The sequence below is a fragment of the Pagrus major genome, chromosome 6, assembly GCF_040436345.1.
Source record: "Pagrus major chromosome 6, Pma_NU_1.0".
In the NCBI taxonomy this organism is placed as follows: Eukaryota; Metazoa; Chordata; class Actinopteri; order Spariformes; family Sparidae; genus Pagrus; species Pagrus major.
The window spans coordinates 30,427,486-30,443,436 of NC_133220.1; the positions used below are offsets into that span (position 1 = coordinate 30,427,486).

The following is a 15,951-nucleotide window of genomic DNA, read 5'->3' on the forward strand; positions in this document are numbered from 1 at the left end:
GCTTAATACATGAAAAAATGGTTTGAAATCCTGAAAAGTAAACAGGCTGTTTTTCTATGCTTAATATAAACAGCTCCTCTTCTGATGCTCAAAACCATCTGACTGAGTTACATTATGGAAAGAAGTGGTGAATTAATAGGATTATAACATTTTTAACACGTTTAAGGTTATGTTATTGTCAGTGCAAACCTCCCTGCTTATGCAATACAAGCTAATGATGCAATAGTATACTATAACACTATTATATCAACAGACTTAGACAGCCAGCATAATGTTTGTTACGTACAATTTTTATTTTTTTATTCGTCAAAAGCCTAACCAATGACAAGGACTGTGAATTAGCCATGGCTAGAATCATTATATAAATTGCATTGGCTGTATTTTTATTAGATGTAACAATGCCTACATGTTTTGTCCCTCTCAAATAAACTGATAACTGGATGGATAATTAGAAATCACACAAAAATTCTTAAAATTGTGTATAATGAAATAAAAAAATGAGCGCCAATAAAACTTTGTGAGTTTGCAAATAAGTGGTTAAATAGCATATTATAATAAATTATATAATAAGTCTCATTTTATTTTACAATTTATTGTTTAATTGATATGTTGTATTTCTTCTGTGCAAATATTTGTTTATTTTGTAATTTCTTATTTATTTAATATTGGACACTTTGGCTTTCCATACAGTTCATCCGTTCTATGCTCAAGATGTCAATCTGCAAACTTTTAGCAAAAGTTACTCAAACAGAGGTAAATGGTGTACTTGTGCATTTTTGGACTATTTTTTGCAGCAGACTCGGTGCTCGAGTTGTTTTTTATGGCAGGAGGATGGTGGATATGGAATTCACCCCAAATAAACTACAGTATATGTGTGTGTGTATGTTCCTGATAATGAGGGAATCTGTCACCCATACCCAGTGTGGCTCACAGACGGGTTTTTAATAGTTTTTGGACGACAATGGAGGTCCATGGCACAGAGGAATAAGATAAACTGTATCAGGCTTTGAATACAAAGGGAATTGTTAGTAGGATCATTTTGATTATGCACCTGTCATGGAGTTTATTGACAGTAAGAAGGATGTAGAATATCACTAAGTTATTCTTTAAAAAGTGCAAGTGAATGTGTGTTTGTGCACATTTGGACATAATTCAAAGGTATACTGTGTGTATACATGCAGCTGGAAAGGTGTTCTTGACTCCTCTCCAGTCTCATTGGCTCTGAACTCCCAGCTCATGCCGAGGCAGCCCAATGATTAAAGACCCAGCCCGCCGTTTACTCCTCCAAGATCTCTGCATTTCACCTGCCGCAGGCCAAGGCTATCACCTCTAATACACTTCCCTCTCTCCAGATGATAATCTGACTTCCTGCCTTTTTGTCAATGTCACTTTAATGGCTCTGGTCCCATTCATCAGACTCCCTTCCTCCCACATAGGACTCCTCTGAGTACAGCATCCACCTACAGCCTCTCCCTGCCCGTCTTCGCTTGCATCTGGCGTCTCCTGCATAAGAGCCTGCTGTGTTTATTCATGTTCAGCAGGAGGAAAGTGCTCTTTAAGTACTCCTTTCATATTTCAGGGGTAAGTGCTCTGTTTCAAGACGCACTACTTGATGATGACATCTCAGCTCTGGAGTCATCTCTTCTGAGTAGGCAGTCAAGGACAGCTGAGCACACTCACCTTTAGATGCTGCTTGTCATTCAGCCAACAAAAATACCTACAAGGCAAATAAATTGATAAACATAAGTGGCTCAAACACGCAGAAACATCATCATTTGTTAATAACATTCTGATCATTTCAAGAGGACTCTGCTGACTTATCGCATTTTGTGTGACTCTTAATTCTATCAGAGGGCATCGATCAATAAATTGGATTAAACGCAAGGTGAATACACATGTTTCATGCAAGCTCGGCTTTTAATTAGGTAGTTAATTGAGCTTGCCTCCATTGAATTATAGGACATGACGGGGCGTCCATTTAATTAACCCAGCCAGGCTCACGACACAGTCACAGTTGTTTAAAATGTACCTAGGGCCTCCTCCTATCGGGGCTTGTTTATCTTAAAGTCAGCAAAGTGTGTCGAAAAAAACATTGTTTTTCCACCCCATTATCTCTTACACATTACTCTGTTTAGCTTTTGAAAATTATGTTACGTATCAGCCCTTCTCTGCGATGAATGAGATGTTACCGTCTGTATCAATATCTAAGAGTGGCTTTGAGGTCCAAAAATATAGACTACACACACACGCATATACAAACGTGAAGCCTCCAGTCAACATCCCACCAGATCACATGGAAGCGAAGATGCAACTCTGGCACATTGTTCAGCTAAATTGCCAGAGTGCTCTAAAAATAGGGCACACAGCTGAGAGCTCTGGGGGATATGGCACACGGCAGGAAAAAAAAGGGCTTTCACGGAAAAGCGGGAGAAAAGAGAGAATCTTCTAAAGCTCCAGCAGAGGGATGATGTAAACAGTAGGCTACGCAGAGAAACAATTTTTCATAATATGGTGAAAAAAAATAAAACTGTCAACAAAGCTGCTCTAAAAACCCCTACTTGCCCTTTATATAGGCTGAATTTAAAAGGATGCAGGCGTTCCAGTGAACTGCCTGTGGGTTGCAGGTCCAACGCAATTTGAGTTTTCAATTTCCTGCCAAAAATGAGATTCTACAAAGCCGCGGGAGAGCACGAGCACAGAGTAGGGATGATCTTTTTCTCTAAGTCAATCTTAATCAAAGGAATGCTTAATGATGACTTCAAGAGCGGAGTTGGGCTCCACACCGCAGCTAATTCAATAATCACTGCTGATTTCTGAAGGAGGGTAAGAGAACTATCTAAGAAAGAGATTTCTTTCAGAGCGGTGAGGAGCATCCCTGAAAGCACTGTGGCATATAAGCTATCACACAGAATAATGACACGCAGGAAACATCAATGTGGAAATCCACTCTGAAGAAAACATAAATGGCAATAATTGTTTTTTCATTAAGTACTGCAAACAAGCTAAAGGCAAAGTTAGACTGGAACAGTAAACTAAGGATTAAGGAACCTTCATGCCTCAGACGCCAACTCAGACCTCAAAACAGTGCCTCAACAGTCAGGACCATTCAACTCTGATGATGGCCTGCTCGCTGTCCAAAAGCTTTAATGGCTCGTAACTACGTGCTTCATATCTCACATTAGAGATCCAGATCTTCTCTCAGACCTAATGCCACAAAAACTAATTATCTAAATATGTGTGTTTTGGGTGTGAATACCACAAATATTTAGACTGTTATTAGTATTTCACACAGTTTTTTGTTTTTTATTTTCAGGAGGCCCATAGGCAGCAACGTAAAGTTTGAAAGTAGGTGGAGTATAGGAAAGTATAGTATCAAATAGCATAGTGTAGTATAGTATATAAATGTGTAGTATAGTTAAGAATAGCATGGAAGAGTAGAGTATAGAAACATAGTACAGAATAGTATAGTGTAGAAAAGTATATTATAAAAAAGTGTTTAATATAATTTAACATAGTAAAGTGTAGAGTAGAATAGAATAGTATGGAATAGAAAAGTGTAGTACAGTATAGTATAGTATAGTATAGTATAGTATAGTATAGTATAGTATAGTGGAGCACCCACTGAGCTCTAGCTCAGTTTGTAGAGCAGTCACCCATGTACAGAGGCCTTGTCCTCGCTGCAGCGGCCCAGGGTTCGAATCCAACCTGCGGCCCTTTGCATCCCCCATGTCTCTCATCCTGTTTCTCTGAGCAGTCCTGTCAATTAAGCCATAAAAGGCCAAAAATTTAAAAAATAGCATAGTGTAAAATGGTAAGGGATAGGATAGAAAGGTGTAGTATGGTATTGAGTATAGAATAGAAAAGTTTAGTATAGTATAATGTAGAATAGTATAGTGTAGACTGGTATAATATGGTGTAGTATAGCAATCCTAAACAGTATAGTATATTGTAGTATAGTGTAGAATGGTAAATGATAGGATAGAAAAGTGTAGTATAGTTTAGGGTAGTATAAGATAGTATTGCGTAGAATAGTGTAGTATAGTATAGAAAAGTGCAGTATAGTATAGTTTGACATAGTACAGTGTAGAATAGTATAATGGTAGAGTTTAACATTGTATAGTATAGTAGTATAGTTTAGGATAGTGTTGCGTAGTATAGAAAAGTGAAGTATAGTTTGACGTAGTATAGTAAGGTAAAGTGTGGCAACAAGTGGATTTTGCATCCTGGTCATTTATATTGTAGTATTATTAGTGGATTGATTTGTGTCAGTGTTAGTGGTTTGTTGTTATACATGTACATATAGATCAGCAGTTAGTCACCCAAACAGAACGACCACATTGAGAGTGTCTGTGGGCTGAGTGGTTGTTTTCCATAGCACAGCTTTGGCAATAATCTGAGCACCTCAGTCCACAGATCGTTTCCATCCACCACATGTGACGGTATACACCTATCCTTTATGTACTGTACTATTCCACAAACCTCTACTGCTTCTTTGTTACTCTCACTGTGACTGTGTTAGTGTTCTGCATCAGTTGTTTGCTCTCTCTTTGTTGTTCTGAGAATTGTTTCTTGAATTGTTTTTTGTCTTTGTGCTTGTTTTTAGTGATTTATTCATAGACGGAGCTCACTTGTAAAATAGACCTCAGTCTCAGAGGGATTGCTTTGTGAGGAAAAAAGGATAAATAAATAAAGAGATCTCTTGGATTTGATGCAACAATGTGACACAGCACCGCAGATTTTTAGTAAAGATAGTTACCTGGCAATACCTGTGTAACAATAAAATATAATTGCTGGAATATTCATTCTGATTTATAGCGTGCCAGAGATTCCTGTCATCCTTGACATGCTCAAACACTCCAGAGGTGAAGGAAGCCATAAAAGAAGTGTCATTCTGGATAAAGACAACAAACTGAAAGAAAATGTCAGACTGCCTTGAGAAGGGAGAGGATGTAAGTGGCATTTTCCACCCTAATAACTCCTTTATTTATTAATCAAGTTCCACCATATCTGTCAAACACTGTGGGAATACTGTGGGAATTGTTTTCACATGTTCTTGTGAGCGTGAATTTCTTTTTATTGGATCAAGCTCCCGCTCTTCCCTTCAGTGTGCAATTACATTGTTCTTGGCTGATTCCCATCTCTTGGATAGTAAAGTGGTGTAGATACAGAGAAATGACCAGAAGGCATCGGGCTACAATCCCTTACACAGCATTCCTCTGCCTGGTGTTGTGCCAACAACCGGCCCGATATGATATTCAGCATCACAGCTGGACATTTCACTGCGAGAGGGGAAAATGAGATGATACGGAGCGGAGACTCCATACATCCTCTGGGGTTTTTGTGTGGTGAGGAGAGCACATGATAAAAGGAAAGCTTGGTGTGAAACCTGATGTACATTTTCTGTTATCTGCAGTGAAGCTATGCTCATTGATGTTATCAAAAGAGACTATTTTCCAATATTTGTTGCTTTGTTGTCCAGTCAAATATGATTACATTTTAATAGAAGCATGTATTTAATCCGTCTCCACCATATTTCTCTGTGCGCCTGAGTCTGATTTTAGTTAGTTGATCTACCACTTTGGTCCAAACTTAAATATCTCTACCACTATTCGATGGATTGTCGTGAATTTTGGTGCATACATTCGTGGTTCCCAGAGAATTACTTGTACTAACTTAACCTTTCATCCAACATCGTCAGGACAAAGTGTCATGATGTCCCCATCAGCCTCAGCTGTGCTTTGTGCGTAATGCTAATTAGCAAGTGTTAGCATGTTAAACTGAGACCGTCAACATGGTAAACATTATGCCTGATAAACATCAACATCTTAGCATTCGCGTTGCTGGCACCCTTTATGCCGATGTTAGCATTTAGCTCAACATTTAGCACCACTGTGTCTAAGTACAGCCTCACAGAGTTGCTTGCATGTCTATAAACCCTTTTTTAACACAATTGCGTTATGTTTACCAGGCTTTTGTTTGAAGTCCTTAACTAAGTGATCAAATGGTTTTTTTTATTATTTTGTCTTCATCTTTGGTGCTTGATGCTCATTATTGGGGTGATTTTGCACAGTACTTTGCAGAGATTACCTACGTGACCTCTGCTAAGTGCTGTTACTTTTCCTGGGATTTTTCGTTTGAAGGCAGTTCTATCCACCTCATTCCCACCTCCATGACACCTTGCACAAATTATGGGCACGACTTCGCATCCGGTCACCTAATGGGAGCCAACATTTTCCATGGTAACAGCAGTACAGCATGTAATTTAGTCACAAAGATCTACTTATTAAACTTCAACAAGTTTATCAAGTGAATACTGCTGTAAGGTTCAGAATTGAATTGAATATATTTTTAGCAAATGAACTCAAACCTAATTTCCAATATATTTGTAGAATAACTTGGTAACAATTCAGTGTCTGAATATGCATATAATACATCACGTTGACAATGTTCTCCTGCTTTACCTTCCTGAAACATGAAGTCTCCAAGCACATGGGGATTTCAGAGCCTTTGTGTTGCAGGAAAGCTCCGAGAGCAACGTGTCAAGATTTCTCAAGGACTCCATCTCTCACCTGGGGGAGCAGTCACACAAGTGGGCCCCGCTCTCCCCTCCTCTCTTCATCTCAGTACACACCACGAACGCACCTTCATGTGTGGGCAATGAGCCAAAGCTGTGAGTCACTCGAAATAGTCCTCCGGCTTCCCAGGATCCTGTGCTGCTTCATCTTGTCTGCCTCCAAGGTATCTTCGGGGGAGGCGTTCGCGTCAGCTCGGCTAATTGAGCCGGGGATGTATCTTCAGAGAGCGCTAACGGCGAGCACGTAACACAACCACAAATGAACCCTGTCCAGCCTCCGAGGACTGAGGAAGCTGAGCCCCTGAGGTGTTGCTGCTGTCAAAGAACAAAAAAAACTACAAAAAAAAAACTTATGTAAAGGGGTTTCAAAGAGCTCTCTTTCCTGGTTAGAGGTGAGAATTATTTTAAATGGGAATTCTTATTAAAAACCTGGATGTGCACAGTGTATGTGAGGGACCACTATGAAAACGAGAGGCGCTACAAGGTGACATATCAGCCTCAGAGACACTTTTCTGGTGGCATTAAATCAGAACTGTATTTGCTAGATGATTATCTCAGGCAAAAATCAAAAGGGTCTACTAATGTTGAGCAGTGAGGGTCTTGAAAGCTTAAATAGAATCACTATCAAGTAGGATTAAACAAGGTCTAGTGTTCTTCCTGCACTCCACTTTTTACACATCACGACTCAATTTAATTTTTTTACCATGATGTGCCACTTGATCAGAGCTGATCATGAGTTTGCACAAATCCACTCAGGTATTGAATGCAGCCCTAAAAAGGTCCTATGAAGACTTCAGCCCGGAATCACGATTCTGCACGTCGATTTATGATCAAGTTTAATGCCACAGCAGTAAGTACTGTACCCTGTATGTGGTCAGGAAGGGTGGATGATGACCCTAGTCACCGTGGGACAGTTTCTATAGGTATTTGCCTCACCCCAACCACGCCATATTCTGACCGTATTTTATTTGCAAAACTGTAACTGCATTCGTTTCCTTACCTTGACAATATTAGAGCTACCAATATGCCATTATTATAGAAAATGAGAATAAAAAAAAGAAATTGGCAATGGACGTAGAAAGTGCTGAAAATAATCTTGAATTTTTGCAGAATCATCCAGTTATTACTAACTCAAACTCCTTCACATGGTCAGTAATTAAATATTTATGGAGAACCATTATTGATACATTTTTAGATTATCTGAACAATCAAATTTGTAGATGTTATATTGATCGCAGTGGTTACCAAAGAGATAGCCCCCTGGCCATAAGCAGCCCAGTCGGCAGGATATAATGGAAGCAGTTAACGTCTCTGCAGACCACAGGGTGGTGGCAAATAGATAGATAGATAACTGTATTAATCCCTGAGGGGATATTAGGTAATTAAACAACATTAATTCCCATACCGGGAGTTGAACCCGGGCCGCCTGGGTGAAAACCAGGAATCCTAACCGCTAGACCATATGGGAAATGTGGCATATTGTATATATGCTTAGTAGCTACAGCCAACAAGGTTGCTAAATTGCAGTTCGAGTCAAACCAGTGGATATTTTCAAGGCCCCCTGGGGATATTTCCATGCGTTAATTGGCAAAAAAAAAAATTTTCACTGGGTGTCAGACTCCATCATCTCCAACATCATCTCCATCCATGATCGTGGTGACCAAAACAGATATTTTAAGCCAAACCATGGTGTTGACTAACCCTAACCAAGTGGGGTTTTAACCTAAACCTAAGCCTTGTTTGTTTAAATTGATTTTACATTTTTAATCATGCTTTACCTCCTTAAAAAACAAGGTGACATCTACATTAACTATGTTTTTGGTTTCTTCGTTATTTACACCCTTGACGCGCGGTGGAGCTCATGCACCCACTTCAGACGGGGTGCGTGCTAACGCTTTTAGCTTAGCAGCCACAGTGAAGATTTCAGCTTTAAACACAAAACGAAACTTCACCAGCATGGGGGTGAGTCGAGACTTACTTTTCCTTTTTGATTGAAATTTTCCTTGAAGAAACATCAATACATCTCAGCTCTCAACGCAGGCTGAGATGACCGAAACATATATCATCTGCAACAACAAACTGTAAAAAGCAGCAGGGATGCCAAAAGAGCTAATATGCAGTTAGCATACTTTGATTTTTATTCATTATTTAGCTTGAGTTCTATAATTTTCAAGGCCAAATCTGCATAGCAACATGAAACAGCTGACCTCTTTTCTGATGATAAATATTTTATTTAATGTTTCATTTAATATTTAGTTTATATGTCAAAAGTTATATATGAAATGTAGGGGCTTATGGAGGGGTACCAACTATGAATGAATGAATTAGTAGTTATTAATCATAGCATGCCACCTCCTCCACAGGTAATCAAAACCCCCTACATTTTTAGCAAGAATACAGATGACATGACCTGAGTCCTCGCAATGGTAAAGCCCTGATCAGTGATGTTGTCGTGAACATGCCTCATCTACCAAGTTATGACAGGAGGTTGCACCTGAGACCTGCGGCTGTCACAGAGGGCTTCATGGGAGGAGATGAAGAAGCGTCTCCGTGGCTGCCACACACACCTGGATCCCCTCCTCCACGATGGCAGGACTGCAAACTGAAGAGCCTCTTCAACGTTAATCAGAAAGTGACACTCCAGCACCCACTTCCTCTGTGAAATTCCATCTGACGTTACCCTCAGCACTGATCCCCAAGCAACCTCCACCACGCTAGCCTTTACTAGACAGTGTAGCTCTGTGCCTGCCACCAACACTGCCAGCCAGGATTAACTGTTTGATCCGCTGCCACGCCAAGAATTCAATCTCTCACAGAACTGCGAGGCACTTTTGAATAAAAAACAACCACCAAAGTGGTGCTATGTTATATCCACGCCGGAGAGAGGCGCAGCAGCCGGTGTATTGCATATTTACTCCCTGGAAATTTCATGTTTCCTTAATTGACTTGGTTTCACAGCTTGCCTCGCAGCTCCAGCTGACGCCTTCAACCACTCACAACTGACAAAGATTGCCACCGCCTCCATATGCTCCTTTCTTGCACGTGGGCATCACGCCAATCGCACGACTTGACATGCATGAGACGAGTGCGTATGTGTGGCCGCTGCTTATGGTTTCCATGCATGTACGCGTGCGGTTTTAAATGCTGGTGGTGATGCACGCTTGGATAGAGGGCTGATTCCACCTCAGAGGCAGCTCAGCCAGTCAGGGACGAGGCAGAGGGAGAGAGAGGGAAGGGAGAAAGGCGGAGAGAGAGAGAGGATGAATTTGACTCCAGGCAACAGATGCCCAATTAACATATCCCCATAATTAGGATGATGTGGAAGGATGAAGATGAAGATGTAAGGGCACAGCTGTTGTCCATCTCAGGCAGCGTGGGGCCGCCTGAATATTCATGTGACATTTTTATGACTTTTTCAATTTCTTGCCGCGCACCACGATGATGCTGTGTTCGCCAATTACACGACCTTGGTGCTTATGTTCATTAAAGATGAAGGGGATCTTATTAGTGCTAAATGAGAGGAGCCACCAGCGTTGAGTTGCTGTGAGGGGGGGGGGGGGGTTATTGTGCAGTGATTAAACACAAGAAAAGGCGGTTCACCAAGTGTTTTGGCGGTCGTGGGAATATACTGTACCCTCTCTATACAGTCTGGTGTTTGCATTGTCGGCGGTGCAAACGTTTGACTCATTCACAACTCGCCCTGCAGCAAATTAATATGTGCAAATGTGTGCAAATTTATACCGACGTGCCAGAGTTCAAACATTCGTAATAATGTGGTTAAATGAAATTACGCTCCGGAACAGCGACTGTGATCTTTAGCACACATAGGGGAGAACACTGGGAGACGAAAAGGAGCCGACCACGAGCTCCAAATAGCTGTCAGAGAGCGAGAAGAGAAGAGTGCTGCACTCACTCCTCCGTCTTTGTCAGAAACTTCTGCTCCAGTAACTCCATCCGGCGCAGCTACCAGGCTTTTCTTTGTGCCCTCGTGACGCAGTGGCCGGCTACTTCCACATCCAGATCAATTATTCAGATGGCTCTCCTATAAATATCAGTCCTTTAAAGGGAGGAGATACCCATCTGAGGGGCTTCAGAGTGCCGCATGTGCTAAACTTAGACCCACTATTTCATGTGAGAGGTTACAGTATTTCATCTGTCGCATGACATATGGCTTTTTGAGAGCCCACATTTAAAATTCAATGCATTTAAGTTATGGAATCTGAGGCCTAAATCAGCAGAGACATCCCCCAGTTATTTTAGGAAAAGTGTGTTAAAGGGACAGTTCACCCCCAAATCAAAACTACATATCTTTCCTCCTGCCTGGAGTGCTATTTATACACCTAGATTAATCTGGTGTGAGTTGGCAGGTTTTTGAGATATCAGCCATAGAAATGTCTGCCCTCTCCAGAATATAATGGAACTATCTAACTAAGCTGGATAACATTACAGCTCAGCCGAGGAGGACACCATTCATGTTAACTACAGCGCTGTCACGAGCACAAGCCTATGAACGCTTCCTTCTGCGTGGTGATGCAGTTGCCGGGTGTAGTTAGGTAGAAAGAAAATAGTTCCTACATGAAACTTCTCACAGCACTGTGGTCTGTGGATTATCTTGACTAACTGGGTTATGATTTCTAGAAAGAGACACGGCTGTTGAGTTCTTCAAATGGGTCTTTTTGGCATTTTTTTTGGGCGCTTTGAGCACCAAAAGCCAAGTGCCAAGACCCTTTTGTTCATATAGCCCAATATTACAAATCACAAATCCCACTAGAGGGGTTTTTTGTTAATGTTTGTAAAAATGGTGAGGACCCAGCAGCAGACACAGCGAGGCAGGCAGGTAAAAGTACAAAAAAACAAGCTTTAATGATTAACTGAAATCCAAAGTCCAAAAGTCCAAATTCCAAAACACAACCAACAAAAGGTGAAAGGAAAGACCAAGAAAAAAACTAAAGAGAAATACAAAACTGAGGACAAACCAGAAGCCACGGAGAACAAAGTGGGAACACAGAGGACACATGAGGACCAGAGAACAGGCACAGGAAATGGATGATGTATGAGGATGATTAACAAATAAAACCCAGGTGTACACAGAGAAAGGGTGGGAAAAATACAAAGACTGGAAGTGGAAAGTCACAACAAGACCCTTGAGAACATAACTACAAAATAAAACACCAAACATCCAACCCAAACCATGACAGTTTTACAGTCAGCACAGCGTACAACAATGTCTATCCTTAGGGCCTCAGATTAAGAAATAACTATATTTTATTTATATTTGAGTGATTTGGACCTCCTTATTCCCAGTAGCACAGAGCCACAGATGGATGACAAATTAAGATGAAAACCTAAATAATAAGAAACTGAAAATGATTGAATTATATGCGATGGCGCTCACAGTCACCGGATCACAGCGCCATCCACCGCCATCATCAAAACACTGAATGAGGGACTATCTATCAGACGAATGGTGTTCATTGTGGCTATCTGAAGGTTCCTACAGTAAAAAGTGTGAACTGTGCATACAATAGATGTCTGGCAGGAACATTTACCTTGAGAAATCTTTCCTAATCCTAATGACATCTTCAAACACCATACTATGCCATGTTAGAAAGCAAGCGTGTTTGATTTTCTATGAGGAATAGTGCAGCAGCATCACAGCGTTGCTCCTTCTTGGACTGTTTATGTGTGACCAGCTGTAGTTTGGATATTTCCAGTAACACTGGCAGGCATCAGTAGACAGACAGCAGTTGAAATGGCACTTCCTCTACTGGTGACAGAAGGAAAGACAGGGTGACAGGAGTCTGAGGAGCCTCCTACAGACAGAAGCCTGCACCGCCTGACGCTCGACCCCTGGCTGAAGACAAACCCCCTCAGTGGAGTGCCTGTCAGGTCAGCTGGGGCTGAATGGAGAGATGACTTTTAATAACTTGCTCTGTCACTCTGAGACAGACTTGAGGAATCATTTTTATAACTCGAACAGTGTTGTTTTTTCTGGAGACGCTCAAATATTCACAGCCGGTTTGATATTACGGTTTGATGATGAAGCATGGATCTAATCAGTGAGTATGGGGAGCCTCAAAAATGGTGCTGAAAAAACAGCACCATCTGACAGTAGCTCCGCTTTGGTGCCAGAGTGCTGTCGACAGACTCATAAGTGGCACATGATGATAATTAACACGCCAATTAGACATCTGCTGTGTTTCCAAGGCTGTCTTGAGAATAATGTGTTTACAATTAAGAGGAGAGCTCAAATGAGCAAAGAGGCGCACATCATCCCCCTTAATGGCCAACGTTCAACAGGACGGCGGACTCGGGTGCGACGGGTCGACCAGTCGCCTGTGATTGTTTTGTAAGTGGCGGCCCGGGGAGCTTGTCATATCTGATTAAGTGGAGGGAGATTCAGGGGCCAAATGAGCTGGATGGAGCAGCGAGCACCAGGAGCGACACATTACCACTGGGTGTCACCGCTGATCACATCATATCATCACTCCCCTCCACCCCTGACAACTCAATCAATGACCTAATTGACTGGGACCGGGGCCGCTGTCACAACAGGTTCCAGCGCTCAGGGAAGAGCAAGGCTGCAGCTCTGATTTATGCAGGGATTAAAAATAGTTTAGAGCTCAGGAGCGAGGCTGGAGTTCAAGGCAAATGCTTCTTTTTTATTTCTTTCCTCGAGTTAAACCACAAGATGGCATGGTTGGACTATAAAAAGTAACAGGCTGCTCTCTCTTTTCCTGCCGGGTGTTTTTCTGCCTTTGTTTTATCTCACGTCATAAAGTTTTGATGATTCCTCATCAATCTGTGAAGGCTGATGATATTCTAAAACCTGTAGACTTAAATCTGTGGTTCTATATGTGAACATCATGCCCGAAGGAAGGCAGCTGAGGTTTTGTTTTCTCTTTTTGTGGAGAAGCATCTCAGGGACTTGTAAAAATTCACTGTGATTAAATCACTGCTGGCCTGCCAAAACAACTGAAGGTTGTTCCTCTTTTAGCTTTTATTGAATTTAAGTGCGTTTTGACCTGCAGGGAAATGTGCAGCTTTATTGAAAAGTTTTCATGTACTGGAAGTCATTAGAGAAAAGCAGTTCAGACACAAGGATAAAATGATGGCAGTTAACTTTTTAACTGCAAAACCACTGACATGTTCACATTTGTACGTGTTATAGGCTGGTACCATATCGACACTTCTACATTATGATGTTTACTCTCACATCAGGAGGAGGAGAGCATGGTGGTGGAGTTGTGGCAGTTTGAGACTGCATTTCAACATTTGTAAGTGTGAAACCAATGGAAAATCGTTTTGATGAGGGGCCACAGCATTCTAACATCATCTTCCAGGTTTGTGGTGACCAAAACAGGTGTTTTAAGCCAAAACGTGCTCTTTTCCTGGCTCTAACAAAGTGTTTTTTGTGCCTGAACCTAACCAGACAATAAGCACAACCTTGTCCCAACACACAATTGAAAATTGAACCTAAAGAAACACACAGAAGAAGAAATGTAGAGTTTCAACATATCTGGGGTTCGCAGAAACGTACTTTACCAACATTTTTTCTGGCAATTGTGTTGAGAAAAGAGTCCATATAAAAATAATTAAATACTGATTTCATTTTTTCAGCCAAAATGGACAAGAATTCATTAAATCCCCCATATAAATGAAAACTGAAACATCTACAGTTCCACGAGAAGTTGGTGACTCCTGCTCAGAAAGATGAGGCATGATCGAGTTTTGTGAGTTTGTTTGTGCCAGTTTCCTTCAAGATTAGATGAAAACTGACTCTCTTTTTTTAGCCCCAAAGTCTAATAAAACCCTTTTCTAAATGCTTCATAATGTCCAAATTACAGAACAATACAGCCAATTCAACATCTTGGAGATGCAAGAATTTGATCAGACACCAGTGACGTGGATCCACTGCAGCACTGGCTGACCAAACGACAGAGATGGTAATACTGGAATTTTCAATAAAAATTGTCCTCTAAGATTACATACTCAGTCCCCACTGCTGGAGAGCGGCCAAGTGCAAACACATGTTGCACACACACAAACTTACTTATGTCACTTTTGGGGAAATTACATAGACTTAGCTTCATTTCCTGGTGACTTAACCCTAACCACTACTTGCCTACCCCTAACCTTAAAGGGGCTTTTTGTAAGAATTTGTAACAATTTACATGAATTCATCACTTTCTTATGACCGTACGTGAGCGGATTGTAATGAGACGTGAAAAATGAGACCTCCCCTGTCTCTCTCAGTTTCCTACACAAGCCTGTGGATGGCTTGTTGAAGTTGTTTAATGCTGCTGGACTGTGGATTTCTTTGTACAGGACTCAGGCTGGATTTTGCACGACAGTGCAAAGGATGTGACTTAATGCACATTCTCGAGTGCCTCGTCTCAGTGCCTCTGTCCACTCTGCTAACAGAGAGCAACAGTAGCTAAAGGTTAGTCCGTTAACATAAACTAACGATGGACTTCCCACAGCGCAGAAGTTCCACAGAGCTCCTTTAACCACTGGCCCAAAAATAATGTTTTCTAATTGGGGACACAGCTTTTGTCCCCAATTGCAGCTGCTGTCCCCAATTAACTGTCTTGAGTCTGAAATGTGTCCCCAAAAGTAGCCTCTCACACACACACACACACACACACACACACACACACACACACACACACACAATTTTCATGTCACTTTTGGTGGACGGAGTCAGTGGGAGTGCTACAGTTGCATTTTACCTTAAATTGTTGGGTTTTTTTTAAATATGTTTCCCAGCATGCTCATCAATAAGGGGTTTATTTAGAAAGTTTTCACTCTAAATCATGCGGTTTATTCTGGCTGGCTGGTTGCTGGTCGTGCATGAACAATCTGGCTCTGATTGCACACTAAGCCCAAGTGAATTTGTTTCCAGCTCTCCTGCTGTGCGGCCGAGAAGGAGCCTGGATTTCCACTGGCTGGCCGTGAAACAGATACACAGTATTTGACTGATGGAGCCTTCCCTGCTTCTGTCTGCATCCTCCTTGGAAGCTTGATGGGCAGATATTTGCCAACAAAGTCCCGTTCAAGGAAAACCCCCCATCTGCCAGGTATCCTATCCAGGTATGTTTTATCTCTTAAAATAATGGCCAGAATACCAGAACACAGACACAAAGGCACATACAAGCACACACACAACTGAACGTCTAGAAATCCTATTGTCAAACGTCTATTTTGAGGTTATTAAAAACCCAAATCATGAGTCTCTCTGCTGGTTGGCCAACGTTAAATAGATTCCTTCACATACATTTTGCAAGACATGCCATGGTGATACGTACAGAATCAGGGAATGTGCTGAGGAAACTGTGCTGTGCTGCTCTGTCTGTGGACATCTAACAATGGACAAG

The 15,951-nt window shown here is 41.5% G+C and overlaps 1 non-coding gene across 1 annotated transcript; it reads right to left on the reverse strand.

Annotated features, from left to right (window-relative positions):
* Window positions 1-7,970: 7,970 nt before the first annotated feature.
* Window positions 7,971-8,042, reverse strand: trnae-uuc (transfer RNA glutamic acid (anticodon UUC)). The gene has a single exon. It is a non-coding gene; the product is annotated as a tRNA-Glu (tRNA).
* Between the last annotated feature and the right edge of the window lie 7,909 nt (window positions 8,043-15,951).